This window comes from Camelus ferus, chromosome 17 (assembly GCF_009834535.1).
Source record: "Camelus ferus isolate YT-003-E chromosome 17, BCGSAC_Cfer_1.0, whole genome shotgun sequence".
NCBI lineage: Eukaryota > Metazoa > Chordata > Mammalia > Artiodactyla > Camelidae > Camelus > Camelus ferus.
Genome location: NC_045712.1, coordinates 44,494,793 through 44,502,440, shown reverse-complemented (window position 1 = coordinate 44,502,440; position 7,648 = coordinate 44,494,793).

The following is a 7,648-nucleotide window of genomic DNA, read 5'->3' as shown; positions in this document are numbered from 1 at the left end:
AGACATTCCTATTCCAAAAGGGAGACACTGGAAGGGAAAAATGCATCACTGGTCTAAAGCAAGTTTGCAACTCAGCAGGGCAAATCCCATTAGGTCCCCAGGCCTGAGAATAATTCTGTGTGACTTGATGCTCTGTCATCTGGCTCTGCTGGAGTGACCTTACTCCCTTTGACCGTTGATCACCCTACCCTTTGGAGACTAGCAGGTCCCCTCGGTCCAGGTGTCTGCATCTGTGACTCTGTCCTAAAAGTCATTCTTCTTTCATTTCATCTCACTTTGTTCCTTCTCATTCTAGGCACACAGGACTTCTACTAGTACAAAATCCTCAAAACCTTCTTGGTTTTCTTTGGATATTGAGGGGAATCTAACATCAGACAAGGGGTCCCTACAGATCCTTCTCAGAGAACCAAATCTTTATCCCTAGCTACTGCTGAGGCGGGTGATTGGAGGTTGATTGGATCAGTGAGTCACATACCTCATCTCTTTAGCAAATGGTTGTCCAGCCACAGCATTAACCCTGTTTCTAGAGCATGCTGCTGAGATTCTCCAAATCATTAAGCCCTGGTTCCTTTCTGTTTAGCAGTTCCTTCTTTGATTTATCTCTTTTCTTTTACATCTTATTATATGCAGCAAGGAGAAACCAGTCCACTTCTTCTAGTCTTTGCTTAGAAATCTCTTCAGCTCAGTTTCTAAGTTCATCACTTACAAGTTTTATTTTTCAAAAAATGGTAGAGCAAAATTCAGTCAAGTTCTCTGTCACCAGAAAGACAAGAAGGATTATCTCTCTGCCAGCATCTGATAACATAGTCCAAGTTTCTGTCTGAGACCTCACCAGGACCACCTTTAATGCCCATATTTCTATCAACAATCTCTTTAAGGCAATACAGGCTTTTTTCTGTCATGCCTCTCAAAGTGTGTCTAGTCTCTACCTATTGTGCTGAATTTCAAAGCTACGTCCACATTTTTAGGTATTTGTTAAGCACGACTCCACTTCTTGGTACCAACATCTGTATTAATTACTTAAGCCTGTCATAACAAATTACTATAAATTGGGTGGCTTGAAATAACAGAAATTTATCATCTCACCGTTCTGGATGCTGGAAGTCTGAAATTAAGGTGTTGGGCAAGGTTGATTCTTTCTGAGAGCTCTGAGGGGAAATTTGTTCCATTCCTCTTTCTCAGCTTCTGAAGATGGCTGGCCATCCTTGGTACTCCTTACCTTGCTGGAGAACCATTCCAGCCCAGTGCTGCACCAGCCAAATCTCTGACTGCATCTCCACAGCGTTCTTCTTGTGTTTCTGTGTCTTCCCCAGTCACAGTCCTATTGGATTAGGGACCTACCCGCTCCTTCTAATTCACGATAAAGTTGAAATGGCTATAAAGATTAATTCAGATGTCACAGATAACTAACAGAATTTCATTGAATTTCACCACTGGCAGAATTGAGAATGTCAAATTTTCATCTTTGTAATACAGTTACATAGTCTAAGAGCTAAAAAATGTAAAAGGAAAATGACATCTTTAGTCACCTGCATAAAATTTCTGTTTCTTAACATTTACAAGCATAATAACAGGGTCTGTTTTAGGAGTATTTGAAATTAAAATGAGATTATGTGTGTAAAATGCTTACCATCATACATGGCGTAGGGTGAGGCACTCAATATGTAGTACATGAAATGAATTGGTGGTAAAAAAAATTGTTTTGAAGAAGGTAGTTGGAATTATAAACATATTTTTGCCTAAGAAGCAATATCAAAAATGAAGATGGCTGTGTAGCTAGGCTAGACCCAAAAGACAGTTTAGATCCTTAAGTGACTTAAGGTATAAAATTAAAGTCCTAACTAAACCATTGCTAATTGACTAATGTTTTTTAAGAGCTGCTAGTGTATTATAGTAGGTGACTAATTTCCAACATTAGACAGTGTTCAGAGCTCCAGAGGTTTCCTTGCCTAGCCCATGTGTCAGTTATTGTCAGAGTGTAGTCAGGACAGGGGCTCTGCAATCTGTTACTGGTTTGTGATAAGAAAAGAGCAGTCGCTGAGAACAAACGTTCAGAAATCTTTGCAGCAATTAGATGGAGTGATTTTATGCCTATTGACTCTAATAATTACAAAAAATTGGACTTGTTATTTGGTAAATTATTTATATTGTATTTTACAAAAGTTTTGGCCCATAATGGTTTGGAGGGTGGGTGTAAGAATAACAGGTCCTCAACACAGACAGACCACAGATAATTTGAGAAGCAAGGATGTTAAGTCACTGCTTCAGTCTCTTTCAGATCACCCTGGTTTATTTTCTTTGTAGAAATTACCAATATTTGAAATTAACATGTTTGCTGAAGTTTTATCTCATCTCTCTCCTTCCACTAGAGGCTAATTTGGGGGAGAGGAGGTCTTCTCTCTGTCTGAGTGCCAACAATCAGTACAGTGTCCAACACAGCGTCCAGCTAAATAAATGTCAGTTGACTGGACAAGGGGATTAAATTTTAATTGCTGCTGTTACCACAGTAACAGCTGTTTCCATACAAGAGGCAGAGGTCATCAACGCTCTATCCAGGTGTGGCTTCCAGCTGTCTTGAAGTGGAGAGGGGCTGGTGGCTTCCTTCTCCAAATCACAGAATCAAATTTGTGACTCCAGAAAATCTTTGGAATTTTATGAATAATCAGCTTCTTTGAATGACAAGGCTCTGCTTTCTGACCAGTTAGCATCATAATTATAAACCTTTTTTTAAACTAAAGATTTTGAATAGACTCTATGTTGTTAACTGTATTTGAATTAAACACTATGTGCTTGTGGTAATAAACTGTATTTTTAAAATTGTTTCCACTTATTTTCAGACCATTTTCTAATCCAGACTTACCTCCCTTGCCCTATTAGTATAAATTGCAGAGTCTTCACTGTCATGGTTAAAAGGGAGTAAGTTAATTTAGATCCCTGGATGACTAAAGCTGGAAGGATATTTTTAGTGATTTTAATGACTGAATCTTGTGGTTTGCTGCAAAGACAGTATTAGAAGCTTCTATTGAAGTTAGGAAGGGATGATGAAGAGGTATGTATTCCAAGGGTTTAGGGGGTGATGGGGGAGCAATGGGAAATAGGGGAAAAAACTGTTTTCCAATTACATAACACCAAATACCTTAGCTGTCCTTACAGAAGGTCAGAAACAGCAGCTGAAGCTGTCACGTAATAGACAATTTGATGATAATAACTAAGAAAACACAAAAGGCAGCTAATCTCCCCCCTACTGATAAAGCCGTCTGAGGTAGATCAATTTAGTCATGGTTGTTGTGAGGAAATTGCTCTTGTTTGATGTTTCACAAGCAGATGATGTAGTTTCCTAGGAAACATCCTTTTCCACTTAAATCTAATTCTCCCACGTTGTGGGATCTGATGACTCACTCGGCCTGACTTTTCTCTCACTTCCCTCTCCCCATTAAAGGGGACCGACTGGCTGGAAATCTACTAAATGAAATGAATTTATTAGCTCTTTTCACCTTGTTGTTTACTTAACTCTTGTGCTTCTTTCTCATAAACCTAACTGCTCCCCCAACATGAAGGACCAGAAATAATGAAGGAGCAAAGCGTGTGATGTGAGCAAGTGCTGGACAGCGACTTCTGTCAATTTCTTGGTTATTAAACTGTATCTCAGCTTCTACCTTTAAATGGAAACATTACATGCACAGAAACATTTTTTCCTTGTAACCTGTAGAGGAATTTGATGTCGGTTTAATTTCAGATTCCCAGTCACGCTTTACTGTATGGTTATGTGAGTAAGAGAGAGGGAGAGGAGAGAGAGAGAAAGGGAGGGAAACATACAACTAAGAGAATGTATGCAGGCATTTTCATTCTTATTAGAACCAATTGATCAAAGCCTTGCCACAAAAAAAAGAAAATCTAGAGCTTGAAGACAGTCAAAATATAATTTTAATTTGTGAAGTGCAGATACATGATATATATTATATTATTTAATATAAATATATATTTACATGTAAATAAATATATTATTCAATATACATATATTTAACTTATTATTAAACAAATCTATATAATTTATTTAATTAATTGTAAAATAGAAATATATTTAATTTATATATATAAATTAAAGTAGCATGCTCCCCACTCCTAAATAGTGAGCCACAGTTAATTGACCTCACACATTCTAAGCAGCGCTGTATCTTTGATAACTGGGGAGGTGGCACAGATGTGAAGTGACAGAGAGAGGTCTGCTGAGATTCAGCATGAATAAGGAATTCTCGGAGCAAAACCTCACTAACTGCTCCAGTGGCAGCAGAGAATACCCCCGGTGAAAGGGCCCAGACTTTGGGCTGTGGGTACACCCCTGCTGGCCTATACTGAGTTAGCCACATTGTCTTCTTCCCTTCTTGCTACACTCACTGAGGCTTTACTTTGTGCCAGGAATTGTGCTCATTGTTTTCCTTACGCTCTCACATGTGAGACGAGGTATATTTTTACCTCCATTTTACAGATGAGAAAAATCAAGGTCTAGAGTTGGTAAATGCTTTGCCCAAAGTCACAGAGGTTAGGGCGGTTTAGGACTCATTCTCAGCTCTGTTGTCCATGATCTTTATCACAATTTTATATTCTTTCTTTCATGGGTGTATGCATTAGTTTTCTTAAAGGTGAGAGATTGTAGAGGCTATGACAATGCCTGTAGCTGAGCCACCAAGCTGCTACTTCCACAAAAGCAATTGTAAACCTGTCCCAAGCTGAGATGGGTCTGACCACTATGCCGCAAACAAAAGCAGGATCAATATGGTTGTCAACCCAACTTTGGCAGTATGGTTCCCTGGGGCAGACTTACTAACATAGCACCAGATAGTCCTGAGAATGATCTTTCACTCTGAGGATAAGAGAACCAGAGATGATACATTCTCAACTACCTCCTGTGCTGAAAGTTCCTACCACAGCATTCGTTGTATCCACGTGGATGGAAGGAGCTAGGGTAGAGAACATTTCATGAGTGGCTCAGAATAAAGCCATCTTTGGTTAAAACCGTAACAATAATCTGCTCCCTTATAGATGCTTCCCACTTCAGGCTTCTTGGAAAACATTGACCAATAGGCTTCATTTATAAACTCTTGAAAACCAGTGGTCTAACTCCAAAACAACTCATGAGTTAGCTCTTAGTCCATTATGAACCACCATGAAACTTCAGTGATGTTCAGCAATAAATATGACTGTGGAGAAAAACTGATTTAGACTTGAATGTTCTTGTATAGACATACAGTTGCAGCTGTCTAGACATCTAGGTTGTACTTGGTTAGGGAGCCTTTGTCTGCTCACGTGTGTGTCTCATCCTTCTCCTGGGTCCAGCGGGCTAGCCCAGGCACGTTCTTTTCATCATGGTGACAGAGGCTCTGGAGCACAAGTTTAAACACATAAGACCTGGCGGAGGGCAGAGTCAGAACTGACACACCACCACTTCCACCAAGTTCTATTGGCCAAGCAGCGCTGTATAGTAGAACCCAAAAAATGTCTGCCCTGCTTTCCACAAGGCATTAGGTGTGGGTACAGAGAAAATGAAGAATTGAGGTCGATCATATGATCTACCAGGGAAAATGTACCACATTTTAAATTCTACATCTGACACTAATGGTGTGAAATTGGGCAGTTTATTTATAATCTGAGTCTTAATTTCTTTTTTTGTTGTTGTTGTTAAGCTGCATGATTCCTAGCACATGGAGTCCTTGTGAGAATTGAATGTGGGAAAGCCTATGAGATTCCCCAGTATGAAAATGGAAAAGTAGCTGGTTCAGGCTCCAGAAAGCTCCATCTTTCCTCCTGCTCTGGCCAGTGCCCTCGCTCACTCACTTCCTTTCAGTGTTCCCACTTCAGAAGTGTTCCCTTGTGATGTTCAAGGAGATTTCCTCCTGAGGTTGAGAGACTGAATTACAGGATTTTCTAGTCTTTGTTTGGCCTCATTTTGGCCCTTGTATGCTACCATATGACAATTAAGACTATACAAACGATTATTTTCCAGGAGGCACAGATGTTGTTTGTTTCATTTGAGAACCCAAGTCCTTATTGGCCCTACTTTTAAGGTCCATTTCCCGGGAAACATTGCATCCACAGAACAGTAAAGAACAGCAGATGACATTATTAATATCTAAAGACTCATTGAATTCTACTCAGTGTTAAAATGTCCCAAACTCTCTAGAGAGTTCTGAATATAAATGTTCATTTAACCTTCCTTTAAATTGCAGTATTTGAGTAGGAGAAGGAATCAGATTTTGGTCAGCAAATGTTATATAACAGCTGCTTTCAGAGTGCTCTTGTCTGTTCCCATTTCTTTTGGATGTTTGAATTTGCAACTGTAAGAAGTCTTTTCTGGGATATAAGATTGCCTTTACCTTCAGGCTCAACAGCTTCTCTCACTGCTTTTTGGGGACAGTCATTGGCTAGATCTCTGTGTCTTAAATTCCAGTAAAAATATCACAAACCCTTCCGGAATCCATCAATGACAGCTTCTGTCATGGGAGATGTGAAAAAGATTTAAGTAAGAAAGAATAAGCAGCACAGTGCGTCTTCTAGGAGACTAGCCAGGGTATCTTGTGACCTGGCTGAATCTGGAGGAGTTGTTTTTCTAAAGTTTAGGTATGTGAGTAGGCTCAGATAGGCTTCCTGGTGTGAGGATGACTCTGGATGTGATGGAGGTAGGCCAGGAGCAGACAATTACACAAACAATTATGTCACCGAGGCAACCATCTAGGACCATAGGGAAGTGGAGTAGGAGGGACCCTTGGCCTCAACCATTGGGTAGATAGAGCATTGTAATGGGAGCCAGGAGCAGGGTATTTGCAGGTTCACAGAGATGTGCAGATAAAGAATGGGCTTATACTGTGGAACAAGATTGGGACCTGGCTCCAAAACCAGACCAAAATACTCTCTTATTTTGATGCTGGATTGAACTGTTCTGACCCTCAACCCTATTACACACTCGTTGGGTAGAAACAGCTCTGCATACATGTGACTTTTCATCCATACATCTCCATCTCTGGTAGGAAATATTTGGCACTGTTCACCTCTAGCTGAGAGCAAACAAAAGTGAGCTGTGGACCTATTCCCAACCTGAGAACTTCAAAAATCTGAAAGGACTCAGAATAAAACAGAAAGCTGGAATTTCAAAGAGAACTTAACTAAGTGGCTACAGAGATGAGTTTGGGGAGTACAAGTGATGCTGAAGCTCCCATGGATTAGTAAAGGTGGAAAATCATTTACCACTCAGGAGCCTGAAGGGGCAAGGAGAGGAAAGGAAGGCTGGTGAGAGCTGAAGCTGCGAACTTGAGACCACCTGCCATGATGTTCTAGAGGTCCCTATTACAGCTGAGCCCCTGAGGTCTGGAGAGAATGAGGGGTAAGCGCCCTGACCTCTCTCTCTCCCACATTCCTGTTGGGACCACCCACTGGGGAGCCTAGTCAGAGCCCAGAGGGTAAGGGAACCTTGATGAGGTAAGGGGTCAGAACTTGAGGGACCAGGGCAGAGAAGGTAGAGTTTGGATTTGAAGGAGGACAAGAGGAAGATGACATAAAAATTCTTGACATGATTAAATCCATTTAGTCTATCAGTTCTGACTTACCTTTCAAATAAATTACCCTCATTGCCTTTAACCATCTTCTACTTATCAAA